The 16,436-nt window shown below is 29.6% G+C and overlaps 1 protein-coding gene and 1 pseudogene across 1 annotated transcript in view; both read right to left on the reverse strand.

The window, feature by feature from the left end:
• Positions 1-16,436, reverse strand: part of LOC149532492 (heat shock cognate 70 kDa protein-like) — a 218,076-nt gene that overhangs the window by 184,524 nt on the left and 17,116 nt on the right. The gene's annotated exons all lie outside the window — the stretch shown is intronic.
• Positions 8,832-10,367, reverse strand: LOC149532493 (heat shock cognate 70 kDa protein-like; annotated as a pseudogene).

A 16,436-nucleotide genomic window follows, 5' to 3' on the forward strand; every position in this document is an offset into this window, starting at 1 on the left:
TTCTTGTTTAAAGAGTGGCTAAGAACTACCCATGGGTGAATTTGATGATGGGCACCTCTGATGTGGAGTTGCTGGACTTGGTTGATGAATGATATTGTCACGGCCATTACTCGCACTGACATCTTTGATTTCCTTGTGGACATTGTGCCCATGTGCATCCCAGCTTCTAAGCGCACTATGATTTTATTGGAGGAGAACATATTGTTTTTGGGTGGTTTGCTGACACTTTTGGCAATTTTTTGTTGGCCTTTGGTTGTTTGAGTTTTCATGCTTTAGCTACCCAGATGCCACCAAACGTGCATCATATAGAGTTAATGGTCTTTATTCTAAAACTATTTGTTTGTCCCATGGCAATTTATGGTGATTATTTGTACAAGTGTACAGGCATACAATCACCTTGAGACTTCTTCCTTTGCAGTTTTTGACAACATCATCAAGGCCAAGTTCATAAATGGGTGGGGTGATTTATTGTTTCTTCACCAAACTATGCTCGGTGTAAATGACATTTTTTTCACCCCTTAATAGTAGTTTTTTTTCATGCATTGTGAATTGACATTGTTTTTCAATCACATGCCTGGCGGATTGTGGACATTTTTAGACATGTGTAACCTTGGCCACCGATTTTTAATCTGGCACCAGCCCTTGGTTTTCTGGCAGGGGTCATTTTTTAGGCATGTTTTTGCCTCGACGGTCATCTAATTGTCAAGTTTGGGCTCGTCACTTGCTGACATCAGTGCCGCATCAGCATTGCATCACCACTTCATGTCATCTCCTTGGCCTCTGTTTGGACCTACCTTCGCATTTTTGTTCATATCTCAGGCATACAGACTCCATTTTTCAAAAATGAAATATTGTTGAAAAGCTGGCCCTGAGACTGTCTTAGTGGTACAAGATTTTTAGAGTTTTGATGTTGTTTTGATGGATTTTTATGTTGTCAAAGTTTGAAGTACAATTTTGCATTCTAGGAGACATATTTTGCACATCCGATCTCTGATTTGGGAATTCTTTATATTGTTAGAAAGGTATTTTCGAGCTCTTTCTAGTGATGTTGGCTGTTTTTTCAAATTCTTCTCTAGGCACATTCTATTCAGTCTTTTGCATTTTTCATTCTAGTGGATATCGTGGTTGTTTCAAGTCCAAGGATTAATTTTCTTGCTTCAGATGATTCATCATGACTTGTACTATCTATTATATTAGTATTATGTCTTTTTTTTATCTATTTAGACATCATTTGTATGCATTCTTACAAATACATTGAGATAAAGTGTCATATTGCATCTATATTTTTGTTTCAGTTGTTTGCCTTGTTTTGCCTTCTAATTTGAGGAGTGTCATTTGAGGACACTCATACAAATTATTATTTTCTTGGGATTCACCATATCTTGTGCCTTATTGTACATGCATTACTCTAATTAAGGATCATGAGGGGTTGATGTTTTTCCTTTGTTTGCCATCTTCCTTTGTCCAGTGAGTGTCCCTTCCGTGACATTAGCCTCATGACGTGTTTAAGATTGATCACCTCAGTACACACATGTACTCTTTTGTGCATCTTGATCGTGGTTCCTTGACATGCAGTTCTTTTGCCCCACTTTTCCAATTGCTTGTCACCTCACCCTTGTCTGCATTAGGGGGGGTTCTTCTATTGTTTCTCATGTTTCCTTAGTTTGATTGATCAACTTTTCAAGATTTGGTGTTTCATGTCATTTGTATCTTTGAGTTTAGTTGTTTGTCTTTTTGTGCCTCCTGATTCGATGTAGATTACAGTCTTCTCTACCTGGTCAGGTTCTATTCAGTAGTTACTTTTGATAGAGCTTTGCAGCTTCTATATGCTTTAGTGGTGTTCTTCATGATCATCTTTCTTCCTATCTTCTGGGACATTCCCTAGTTTGGAGGCTTCTTTAGTCCTTCACTAGTTTTTTTCAGCATTATTTCCATCTCCCATGTGGTTTTATCTATTTCTCCTCTATTTAGAGATTTGGTTGTGATTGGGTACCTCATCAAGCCTTGTTTGTTGGGACCCATTCTACTTTTAGTAGATTTTTCTAAGTTTTTAGCTACTCCCTAAGTTTATCTTAAGGGGAGGTGTTAGAGTAATTAGATATTTACTAATTAACTCTAGTTTCTTAAGCTAAACTTTAGGCATATAGTAATTAATTATTTTATTAATTATTATTATGCAACCTAGGTTAGACCTTTTTAGGGTTTCGATCTCTTTTATAAAGATGATCTCTCTTTTTAATTATTATCAAAATTGAGAACTTGGTTTATTCATTGTTGATTATAGAAATCTCCTTTTTTGCTCATCAAGAATGTCTCGTCTATGAATCTGGCATTTTCTACCTCCACAACTTTTTGCTTCTTTCTTCTGTAATAGGTGTTTGCATGCAGGTGATTCTTGGGAGTTGTGAGGTTGATATTTCATCAACTTCAACAAATATTACTTCAATTATTTCTTTATGTTCATAACAAAAAGAAAATAAAACTTAAGTATTTTATGTTGTGATATTACAATGGGAATCTTAGTCCTTAACAAAATGCCTAACTATGTATTTCATATAACGAAATTTAAGGTTGCTTCAATGAATGTGGTAATAGATATAATAAGGAATTCATGTTTTGATTCTTACCCTATTTCTCTACCATGTTTCGCTTTCAAATGTAGAATTTTATATAAAGGCACTAATGATTCTTTAATATAAAAATTATTCTATAAGGAAAATGGACTATATGTGTATTAGGAAAGAGAAGAAATAGTATACATCTCTTTCCTTATCTCCTAAGAATTAGTTAAAGTGGAATAGAAATGTCTAACTTGTGTTTAATGGCAAGTAGTTTACAAAAGAATAAAGAAATATGGAATAAGAAAAACCAACATTGAAATTTGCAATTTTTTTTACTAGAGTAAATTATGTGATTATAAAACTTAGATTTGATTTATGTACTTGACAGTGTAGGTAAAGTAAATGAAGAAATATTTTACAATAATAATTATAGGTAACAATGTTAGGGAACCTAGAGGGATATAGTATTACCTTATCATTTAAGATCTAGACCTAGATTAGACATGTGATGCTTGTGTTGAAGTAAATAATGTGGAAATAAATAGTCACATTTTGCCTTTGTCAATCTCCCAACGGCATGGCAAGTACTATCTTTACACTACAGAGAGATGGATATTGAGTTGTTAACTTTTGTTTTATTCAAATTATACCATGTAAAATATGAAAGATAATATTTTGTGACAATAAATCTATTTTTAGAGTTCAGTAGATCATTACTTAATATAAACTAAATTAGTTCTAATTATATTTAAACAAATTAAAAATCTTTATAAATAAAAAAATTATACCAAAATATGGTAGATGAACTTTTTTGTGGTGTAATATAATTAAAAAGATATCATTCTTAGGACTCCATAAGGCATTGCTTAATAAATAAAAATCATAATCATATAAGCTCTATGATTATTTAAACAATTCATAAATTCTAGAAAGTTAAAAAAAGGAGAAAATATTTATTTTATAGGCCAATAGATCATTACTTAATAGAAATTATTATATTTATAGCTACTCTAGTAATACTTCAACAATTTTGAAACCTTGGAAAATTAAAATCTTTTTAAAAAAAAATTTATTTGTAATGCTTAATAGATCATTATTGTATTTGTCGTAGGCTATACTATTGTAATCAATTGAACTTAACTAGCTATTAATCTTTTATATCTCAACCAATTAGATTCAAGTATTTTTAGATTTTTAATTTTTAATTTGTAAAAAATTATTTTACTTGAATTCTATTGACTTATACATTTGGGGTCTTATAAGAGCAAATTTTGGCCCGATATTTTAGAATGTAAAAATATTTTGTTATTTAAAACTATTAAATTTCATACAATTATTTTAATAATATATTTTTCTTTTATAATATCTTGTGATTATATTTTATGAATAATATTTTATATAATATTCTTTTAGTTTAAATTAAATATTAATACTTTAAAATAGAACTTAATTAGTTATAATAGTACGATGACATTTATATTTAATTAGAATATATATTTAATTATAAATTTTTTTATTAAGTTTTTTTTTCAAATATTTAAATATTCAAAATAAAATAATGATTTTTTAATCTTTTGAAATTAAAAATTAAAATTTTAATGTAAAAGTATAATTTTTTAAAATTAATCAAATTTGAAATATTAATTAACTATTAATAAAATTATATAAAAAATTTAACTTTACTACTCTATATAATTAAGCTATTATAAATTACAGGAAATACATGCCACTATGTGGCACTTGTTCAATTACGAATATCATACTTAAATTGGTTCTAGTAACATTTCAACTAAGAAAGTTTTGTAAATTGAAATATATGAAAAAATGATTCCACTTCTAGAGCTCAATAGATCATTACTTTAATGGGAAGTTGGGAACTATCATATTTATATTGTTTCTAGTTAAGGCCTTGCTTTTGTAAATTTTTGCTGGAAAATTGTCAGCCCTTCTTATTTTTTATATTTTTTCAATATGTTTGTTGATAATAAAACTTATTATTTTATTTTTCACTTTTTAAATGTCACACTATACTATATATTTCTAATTTTATGTGAGAATTTTGCTCCCAATTTTTGTAAATTTTTGCTAGAAAATTGTCAACCCTTCTTGTTTTTTAAATTTTTTTAATATATTTGTGATAATAAAACTTACTATTTTGTTTTCCACTTTTTAAATGTCACACTATACTATATATTTTTAATTTTGTTTCCAATTTCTTTTTTTTTCTCCTAGTTTCATGGACTTTAATTAGCTTTTATTTATAAAAAATAAATTGTTTCCTTCAAAAATTTGTGCTTTCACCGAGAGTTAGGATTGAAATTTGTTGCAAGTATTTTACAATTTTTTCTCAATTTAACTTTTACCATGAAAATTAAAGAGACAAACAAATATTGCAAATAGATAAGGAATTATTTTAAGATAATTGAAAAATATAAAAAGTATTTTGATATGGAAACCTATATATTTATTCTCATTATTATTTTGATAAGTTTCTAAAGTGAACAATCTAAATGAATTAATTAAAGAGATAAGAAATATCATTTTTCATAAATTAAAATTTATTATAAATAAAAATTATCTAAATTAAAATATATTAAATATGCTTATTTTTCTTCCATTATACAAAATTTTAACAAAACATTACATCCATATTTATTTCTAAAAAAAATAGAATTTATTACCAACATAGAATAAAACAAAATTTAAATATATATAAAATACTTATTAATTATACTCTTTTTTCCTAATCTTATTTTCCATTTCTAATATATTTACTAAACTTTTAATTATGATAAAAATAAATTTTAAAAAATGAATATAGTAAGCAAATGAAGATTTTTATCTTAGATGAGAAAATTCAACTCTTAAATTATAACCAACATATCTATATAAGTTATATTGTGTTCTATTTGAAAACATGTACCACAATGTTATAATAACATAATCATTTAAGATCCAAGTTAAAGAATAGTGCAAAAATATTTTTAAAATATTTTGGTAGGGAAGATATATAGTTATTCACATTATTATTTAATTATTTTCAAAAGTAAGCAATATAAAAGAATTAATTGATAAGATAAGGAAAATTGCTTTAAAATATTCATAAATTAAAATTTAATATAAATCAAATTTCTATCTAAATTAAATTATACATGATATGCATATATTATTTTTCTTCTATTATAAAAAAATTTAACACATTTTATACATATTTATTTCCTAAAATAATAATAGAAATAATTACCAAAATTTTAGTAGAACTTTAATAGAACATAAGGTTGGATAAAGAATTGATTATAAACAAAATATTTCAATAAATAAAAACCACTTTTTATCTCTAATATATTTACTAAATCTCTAATTCTAATAAAAACATATTTTTAAAAATTCATATAATAAGTAATATATAACAAATGAATGTTTTCTTCTTAGATGATCCAATTTCAATTCTTAAATTACAACCAACATATTTATATAAGTTATATTGAAGTCTACCTTATTTTTTAAAAAGTTAATAATTATATTAATATTTTAGTTAAACATTTATGCAAAAAATAAAATAAAATGTTATTCTTAATAGAAAATAATTATTAATAAAAAATCATAGAATTTTATGTTGAACTTATTAATAGTTTATTTATTATTTAACAATTTTTAGGGTGTGAAATGTATATATTTCTATCGGCTTATTGTTGCATGTACACAAACATGCAACTACTAGTAATAGTTTAATTTAGAAATCCTTGTAAATTAATATTTGTAAAAAGAAAATAAATTGCTATTGCTTAAAGGAAACTTTTTTATTATTATTATCACTAAGAGGTCGAAACCAAAGTTAACTATTTATTATTATTATTTAACCTTTGAATAGATTCAAACCCAAGACCTCCTAATTAAGAGGCCTTAAAGGAAACTATTATGTTAAATTTTAATAGTTTTTTAAGAACTTAGAAATTCTTATAAGTCAATATTTATATTAAAAAGTATCAATTAAAATCTATTCGAAAAGAGTTCATTTTATTGAATTCAATAGATCATTACTTAATGACAACATCATATTTATATTTATAAATCCTTGTAAATTAATATTTGAAAAAAGAAAATATATTGCTATTGCTTAAAGGAAACTATAATGTTAGATTTTAATAGTTTTTTAAGAACTTAGAAATCTTTATAAATCAATATTTATATTAAAAAGTATCAATTAAAATCTATTTGAAAATATTTCAATTTATTGAATGATCATTATTTAATTACAACGTCATATTTATATTTAGAAATTAAGATTTGTAAAAATAAAATATATTGCTATTGCTTAAAGAAACTATCATGTTAGATTTTAATAGTTTTTAAGAACTTATAAATCCTTATAAATCAATATTTATATTGAAAAGTATCAATTAAAATCTATTTGAAAATATTTCAATTTATTGAATTCAATAGACCATTACTTAATGACAACATCATATTTATATTTGGAAATCCTTATAAATTAAGATTTGTAAAAAGAAAATATATTGCTATTGCTGAAAGGAAACCATCATGTTAGAATTTAATAGTTTTTTAAAAACTCAGAAATTCTTATAAATCAATATTTATATTAAAAAGTATCAATTAAAATCTATTTAAAAAGATTTCAACTTATTGAATTCAATAGATCATTACTTAATGACATCATATTTATATTTAGAAATCCTTACATTAAGATTTAAGATTCAATTTATTGAATTCAATAGATCGTTACTTAATGACAACATCATACTTATATTTAGAAATCCTTGTAAAAGGAAGAATTGCTTAAAGGAAACTATCATGTTAGATTTTAATAATTTTTTTAAGAACTTAGAAATCTTATAAATCAATATTTATATTAAAAAGTATCAATTAAAATCTATTTGAAAAGATTTCAATTTATTGAATTCAATAGATCATTACTTAGTGACAACATCATATTTATATTTAGAAATCTTTTAAATTAAGATTTGTAAAAAGAAAATATATTGATATTGCTGAAAGGAAACTATCATGTTAGATTTTAATAGTTTTTTAAGAACTTAGAAATCCTTATAAATCAATATTTATATTAAAAAGTATCAATTAAAATCTATTTAAAAAGATTTCAATTTATTGAATTCAATAGATCATTACTTGATGACATCATATTTATATTTAGAAATTCTTGTAAATTAAGATTTGTAAAAAGAAAATATATTGCTATTGCTTAAACGAAACTATCATGTTAGATTTTAATAAAAAAATTAATAACTTAGAAATCTTATAATCAATATTTATATTAAAAAGTATAAATTAAAATCTATTTGAAAAAATTTCAATTTATTGAATTCAATAGATCATTACTTAATGACCACATCATATTTATATTTAGAAATCCTTTAAATTAAGATTTGTAGAAAGAAAATATATTGCTATTGTTTAAAGGAAACTAAAACTATCATGTTAGATTTTAATAGATTTCTAAGAACTTAGAAATTCTTATAAATCAATATTTATAGTAAAAGATTTTAATTTATTGAATTCAATAGATCATTACAACATGTTAATTTTTTATAAAATCGTCAATATCATACTTAAGTTTAGTCAAAATTCATTATAGATAATATTTTAAAATATACTATATAAATTTGTTTTATCAATTTGAAATAATATTATGCAAAATATAACCTTATAAATTTTCTTGAAATTTGTAAAAACATAGGGATTAATATGACCAAACCGTATGATGACAGTAGTCAATAGTTTTTCAACAATTTACAAATCCTTGTAACCTAAAATTTCTGAAAAAATGAGTCTATTTGTTTAGCTTAATAAATCTTTACTAAAATGAAACAATGAAAGTCACATCAGCTCTAGTAATAGTTCAGTAACTTAGAGTTTTTTGTAAATTTAAAATCTAAAATCTAAAAACACATCTAGAACTCTGATCAAATAATTATTTAATGAAAATTATTAATAGTTCTTGTAAATTTAAAATCTAAAATCTAAAAATACATTTAGAACTCTGATCAGATAATCATTTTTAGAACTCAATACATCCATAATTTAATATAAGCTATTACATATATATCTGCTCTAATAATATTTCAACATGATGTAAATTATATTTTGTATTAAAAAAGCTTCGGTTGAATAATTTTAGTATCTGAAATAACCTTTAAATTCTTTTAAAGAACTTAAAAAGTTCTTATATACAGAAACAGACAATTCTCTTTCTTAAAAACTTACCAAAAGCATTTAGAAATCTCCAGAAAATCATTGAATGCCTTTAATATTCATTTTAAAAAGCCGTTTCACGTCTGATTCACCTGGCTGTGACTAGTATACTAATATAAGCATAGGTTTTTAACTAACTAGTAATTTCTAAATTGTCTCTTACGAAAAGTACGGGGAAAAAACCAGCTTCTAACAATTCCCAATGCTCATTCTAAGATCATTAATCATAAACAGCCAAAAAAAACGAAAAAACAGAACTATCTGTTTTTATGACAAGCACCTGCATTTCAAAGCCAATTCGTTCAATTTGGCTTGATATTCCTCAATTACTGTGTCATCATTCTCATCCAGCCATTCCTCAACGGTATTCAATGCCTCCCTGATATCATCTGCAACGCTCGTCTCCATCGTCCCCCTGCTCTTGGCCTCTGTCACTCTACTTTTCATGTTGTAAATATAACATTCCAAAGTGTTTTTGGCCAAATGCTTCTTTGCCATATCTTCATCTTCTTTACGAAATATCTGTGCATCAGCCACCATTCTATCAATCTCTTCCTTACCCAGTCTCTCACGCTCATTTGTCACAGTTATTTGATTGTTTCTCCCTGATCCCACATCCTGGGCGGAGGCTGTGAGAATTCCCTCTACATCCAATTCAAAGCAAACTCTTAAATCTGGCACCTCACAACGGGCGGGTGGAATCCCATCGAGGACAAATTCACCCAACAAATTGTTGTGTGCAACCAAAGGTCTCTCGCCTTCATAAATTGAAAACCTAACACTTGTTACGTTATCTTTCGGACTGGTGACAGACGACTCTTTTCGAGCGGGAATGGGAGTATTGCGGGGAACTATTACTTCCAAGACTCAAAGGAGTGACGTCCACCAACACCAAGTTTATGTTTTCCTTGTTCAGTGCAGCTGCTTGCAGAGCCGCACCATAAGCAACTGCTTCATCCGGATTTACACTTTTGCAGAGCTCCTTTCCCTTGAAGAACTGACTTAGCAGTTCCTGCACCTTGGGTATGCGTGAAGAACCTCCTACCAACACAATGTCATTTATTTGGTGTCCGCCCATGTTGGAGTCTTCCATGCATTGCTTCACTAATTTCATGCAATTTTCAAACAAGTCAGCGTTGAGCTCCTCGAACTTGGCCCTCCTGATCTTTGTATGGAAATCCTGGCCTTCATTCAGGCTATCTATGTCGATTACGGTCTCTACAGCGGAAGACAAATTTCTTTCTGACCTCTCGCACTCCGAACGTAGTCTTCGAAGAGCTTTGGGATTCGTACATATATCCATTTTGTATTTTTTATTGAACAACTGAACACAATAATTGAGGATCCTATTGTCGAAATCTTCACCCCCCCAATGCATGTCATCTCCAACAGCTTTTACTTGAATCTTACCTCTTTCAATTGTAACAATAGAGACGTCAAATGTGCCTCCTCCAAGGTCAAAAACCAGAAAATTTCTTGTTCCTTCCTCCAATGAGTCAAAGCCATAAGTTATTGCTGCAGCTGTGGGTTCATTGATGATTGTTAAAAATAATGTTTATTATAGTAGCTGGGCATTTAATGCACAGTCCAGAACTTTCTACTTGCTTCTTGGAGCCTCTCTCTTTGTGCAAAATTTGAATTTAAAATTATGTAGAAATCTCTAGAGTGCTTCCTTTCTTGAAGCTTCTCAAGAACCCTCTAGAAATATATGAGCTCTATAAATAGAGCATTCCTCTCAGCTGTAATAACAAGAAGAAACTTTATAGCTCTTTGATATATTTGAGTTTTGCTGCTCTGTTTTTAAGCTCTGTTTTTATGCTCTGCTTTTCTTTCTTTGTGCTGCTGTTTTAATTCATCATGGTATCAGAGCACTTTCAGTTCTTTGGGCTGTGAATATATGATGCTTTTGGAATGAATATATGTGTTTTCTTTGTGTGAATCTTTACATTTGCAGGCTGTAACTAAGGAGTGAACAGCAGTTTGGTTTGGGACAAAAAACTACATCAAAAGAAGGATATTGCAGCAAAAGAAAAAGTTTTTTCTTCAACAAATTGGTGAGATTTTTTCAATTTCAAGCTTGGGTGTTCAAGTTTTTAAATATCTTTCATTCTCATCCAAAAAAAGGGGAGAGAATTTAACAATGGAATCACTTAATGTGACTTTGCCTACAGTTAAATTAAATGAAAAAAATTATTATGATTGGGTATCTCATGTTGAAATCACTCTAACCCTTCAAAATTGTTATGATATTGTGACTGGTAGTGAACAAAGGCCTACGAATCCAGGAAATGATCAAGATAATTGGGATAAAAGGGACAAGAGGGCAGCAGCACTAATCAAGCTTACACTTTCAGAAGAAGTTTTTCCAGAAGTTCGTAATGAGAGAAGTGGAGTCAAAGTTTGGGAGATTTTGAAAGATTTATATCAAAATTCAGGTGATGTATGGATCTTATCTCTCACAACTGAATTATACAATTTGAAATTATCAAGCTCACAAGAGGTAGTCCCACATTTAAGTAAGTTAAAGGAAAAGAAAAATGAGCTTGCTTCTCTTGGAAAAGATATAGATGATAAAGATTTTGTGCAAATTATATTACAAAGTCTTCCAGGATCTTATCAATCATTTATAAGGGGTTTAGATACTGCAGATAAATTAAAAAGTATTAAATCAGAAGAATTGTGTGCTAAGTTGGTTCAAGAAGAGAAAAGACAAGTTAAAGAAAAAGAATCATTTGATGGTGAATCTCAAGCATTTGTAATGAAAGGAAAACAATATTATAAGAAGTCACAAGAAAATGAATCTAAAGAAAGAAATTGGAAGAATGAAAATAAGAGTATTTCATATATAGATCATAATAGAAGTAAATGGAAATGTCATTATTGTGGTAAAATGGGTCATAAGGCAAATGAATGTTTCAAGAAGAAAAGAGATGTAGAAAAGAAAGTAAATAATTATCCAAAATTAGGAGATTCTAAAAGAAATGCATTTTGTGTTGCACTTAAAGAAAATAATACTTTCAAAGAAGATTGGGTTATTGATTCTGGTGCTACACAACACATGTCTCATAATGAGAATCAATTTGAATCAATAAGTGAAAATAATATAGAGAAAATATATTTGGGGGATAATAGTGCTTTAGAAGTTAAAGGGACTGGTAATGTCAAAATTGATAATGGTTTGTTCAAAAATGTGAAATTAGTCCCTGAATTAAAAACAAATCTGCTTTCAGTATCTCAAATTGCAAGTCAAGGACATAAAATAGAATTCTACAATGATAAGTGCTTAATCAAGGATGTCAATGATAATTATAGAGTCATTGCAATTGGTAAAATGGAGAATGGATTATATAAATTTCAAGAATTTACTTCTAAATGTGGAGATAAACATATGTGTGCTATTGCTCAATATGATGATATGAGCAGGATATGGCATGAGCGTTTGGGGCACATCAATTTTCAAAGTCTCAAGCTTATGGAGAAATTACAAATGGTGCATGGGCTGCCAAAGATATCATTAAGCCCTAAGGTGTGTGAAGGATGTGCAATGGGAAAACAACATGTGGAAAGTTTCCCTCAAGGTAAATCATGGAGAGCAAAAACTCCTCTACATCTAGTCCATAGTGATGTAATGGGTCCTTTCAAAACATCATCAATTGGAGGATCAAGGTATGCCCTCACTTTTATAGATGATTATAGTAGAAGAATTTGGGTGTATTTTCTACAAAAGAAAGATGAAGTGTTTCAAAAGTTTAAAGAGTTTAAAGCTTTGACTGAAAAACAAAGTGGAAAGTACTTAAAGATACTAAGAACTGATAGAGGGACTGAATACATGAATAAAGCTCTTTTAGATTTTTGTAAAGAACATGGCATTAAAAAGGAATCAACTGTCTCTTATTCACCCCAACAAAATGGTGTTGCTGAAAGGAAAAATAGAACTATAATAGAAATGGCTAGGTGCATGCTTCATTCTAGAAATCTAGAAGCTAAATTTTGGGCTGAAGCAGTTCATACTGCCGTATATATCTTGAATAGAACACCTACTAAGGCAGTTTTGAACATAACACCAGAAGAGGCATGGAGTGGAAGAAAGCCTACAGTATCTCATTTTAGAATTTTTGGTTGTAAAGCATATGCTCACATTCCTGATGAAAGGAGGAGCAAACTTGAAAGGAAAAGCGAGAAGTGCATAATGGTTGGATATAGTGAGGAATCGAAAGGATATAGGTTATACAATCCTAGAACTAATGAAATCTATATTAAAAGAAATGTATGGTTTGATGAAGATGTTAAGAATGATAATTCTCCAACATTATCTTTCTTTCCAATTTTGATTGATGAAGAAAATTCTACTTCTACCAATAGTCAAAGTCAAGGTGTGCAAACCACTACATGGGATGAGACTCAAGAAAGTGATAATGAAAATCCAAAAAAATTTAGAAGCATCAAAGAAATTTATCAAGAAGGTCCTAGATATATATTTGCTAACTATGCTCTTATGACTAAGGTGATGCAGGTTGACACTCCAAACACATATGAAGAAGCAAAAGGAAAAGAAAAATGGGAAGAAGCTATGCAAGAAGAATACAATTCTTTGATGAAGAATGGAACATGGGAACTAACAACACTTCCAGAAGGCAAAAATGTGGTTGGTTGCAAGTGGACCTATAGAACCAAATTCACATCAGATGGAGCTATTGAAAAATACAAAGCAAGGTTAGTGGCTAAAGGTTTCTCACAAGAAGAAGGTATAGACTATATTGAAACCTTTGCTCCAGTAGCTAAGATGACTTCCATTCGTACAATAGTTGCTTTAGCTGCAAAGTTTGGTTGGAAAATTTTTCAAATGGATGTAAAAAGCGCATTTTTGCATGGTGACTTAAAAGAAGAAATTTATATGCAACAACCACCAGGATTTATTAAGTATGGAGAAGAGAATTTGGTGTGTAGATTAAGAAAATCACTCTATGGTCTCAAACAAGCACCAAGGGAATGGTACTCAAAAATTAATAAGTACTTCCTAGAAGTTGGATTTAAAAGAAGTAATGCTGATCCAGATGTGTATGTAAAATATTGTGATAATAAGGTTGTTATCATTGTATTGTATGTGGATGACTTGATTATTACAGGAAATCATGCACATGATATTGAGATAACTAAAAATCAACTCAAACAAGCTTTCGAAATAACTGATTTAGGACTAATGCACTATTTTTTGGGTATGCAAGTATGGCAAGAAGAAGGAAGAATCATGCTCTCTCAAACTAAATATGCTCTTGATGTACTTAAAAAATTCAATATGAGTGATTGTAAACCATGTAATACACCATGTGAAATAGGAGTAAAGTTAGGTGCTAACTCTACTCAAAAGAAAGTGGATGGAAAATTATATAGGCAGCTTGTTGGAAATCTTTTGTATCTTACTATAACTAGACCAGATATTGCATATGCAGTTGGTATTGTATCGAGATACATGGCAGATCCACACATTGAACACTGGAAAGCAGCTAAAAGAATATTAAGATATATTAAGGGTACTTACCAGCTTGGCATTGAATACAAATATGGAGGAGAACCTACTTTAGTTGGATATACAGATTCTGATTATGCAGGTGACATTGATGATAGAAAGTCAACTTCAGGATATATCTTCCATCTTGGATCGGGACCGATTTCATGGAATAGCAAGAAGCAATCAACAGTGTCACTCTCATCTACAGAAGCTGAATATATTGGTTTATCAAAGGCGTCTCAAGAAGCATTATGGCTTAGGAGGTTACTTGAAGAATTGCATCATCCACAAGACTCTCCAACAACAATATTTTGTGATAATCAAAGTACTATCAAGCTAGCAAAAAATCCGGTATATCATGCAAGGACCAAGCATATAGAAGTGCATCATCATTTTGTTCGAGATCTAATTGAAAGACAAGAGGTGGAGCTTCAATTTTGCGGAACAGAAGATCAACTTGCTGATATATTTACAAAAGCATTGTCTATCGTAAAATCTACGAAATTTAGAGATCTATTGCAGCTCAAAGATGTTCCTACTCTCTCCAAATAAACATTATGGGGGGGTGTTAAAAATAATGTTTATTATAGTAGCTGGGCATTTAATGCACAGTCCAGAACTTTCTACTTGCTTCTTGGAGCCTCTCTCTTTGTGCAAAATTTGAATTTAAAATTATGTAGAAATCTCTAGAGTGCTTCCTTTCTTGAAGCTTCTCAAGAACCCTCTAGAAATATATGAGCTCTATAAATAGAGCATTCCTCTCAGCTGTAATAACAAGAAGAAACTTTATAGCTCTTTGATATATTTGAGTTTTGCTGCTCTGTTTTTAAGCTCTGTTTTTATGCTCTGCTTTTCTTTCTTTGTGCTGTTGTTTTAATTCATCAATGATGCGCATAACATTAAGCCCTGCAATCTTACCTGCATCTTTAGTTGCTCATTTCTGTGCATCATTGAAATAAGCAGGCACAGTAATCACAGCATTCTTTACATCACACTTGAGGTACTGCTCGGCTATCATCTTCATTTTTACCAAGACCATGGACGAGATTTCTTCAGCTGCAAATAATCTTTTCTCACTCTTATAAGTGACTTCAACCATAGGCTTGTCATTCTTACCGGGGATGATAGCGATGTGAGAAATATAAAATTCAATTAAAACTCACAATTCTAAAACCTAAAACAACTTGCTCGGCACATCTTGCTCGGCACATCTCGCTCGGCACATGAAGGTGCCGAGTGATAGTTTGCTCGGCACTTGAAGGTGTCGAGTGACAGGCAATAGGTGCCGAGTTAGCTCGGCACAAGAGGAAGCCGAGTAAGCTCGGCACTCAAAGGCAATACTCGGCAATCACTAGAAAGTGATACACGACAAAAGAGGATGCCGAGTGTTTTGTTTCCTATACTTAATATTTTTGCCATTTTAACCAGAGAGGCGAAGTATGAAATTTTTCAAACAAACTTGTCAAATGCAATGAATAGAAGAAGAATCAATGGATTCAAGTATGCCTACTTGCTTTCTATTCAACTGAGATTAAAAACATTACAAAATCTGGGAGCATTCGGCTTCAGCCAGAAAATCCTAAAATAATCCTAAAACTTTAAACAACTTCAATACTTCAAACTTGCAGCTCTAATGGTTGCATACAATGGTGCCTGGAGCAATCACTGCTTCAACAAGACAAATCTAACAAATAACAAACTTACAAACTTACAAAATGAATAGAAGAAACACGTGCAACTAGACACGATGCAAACTTCCTTCTGTCTCTGCAACGACTGGATCTATTGATCACTTTCTTTCTACTTTGCTCTGGTTTGCAACTTCTCTCTAATTTGCTCTGTTGAACACACAAAATGAATCTAAAACATTCTATTTGCCACGCTTCCCAAATCATTTTCCCCCTCTTTCTTGATTTCAAAACTCACCTACCACATTTGTGTTGTGAGGTTTTCACACATCGCCCCAAAATCTTGGAGACCTCCTTTTTAATCGCCTTTAGGGCCAGTGGAGAAGGTTAGATGTATTTTTCACCCGGTTTCAACTTGATTTTCCAGAGCTATCAGTTCTATCCTTAGGCCGAATAAGTTCAAAATTGATTTCAACTTGGCAGGATAAGATTGTGAATTTTGTACTT

The sequence above is a fragment of the Cupressus sempervirens genome, chromosome 10 (genome assembly GCF_028749045.1).
Source record: "Cupressus sempervirens isolate cs-2001-9-10 chromosome 10, ASM2874904v1, whole genome shotgun sequence".
NCBI lineage: Eukaryota > Viridiplantae > Streptophyta > Pinopsida > Cupressales > Cupressaceae > Cupressus > Cupressus sempervirens.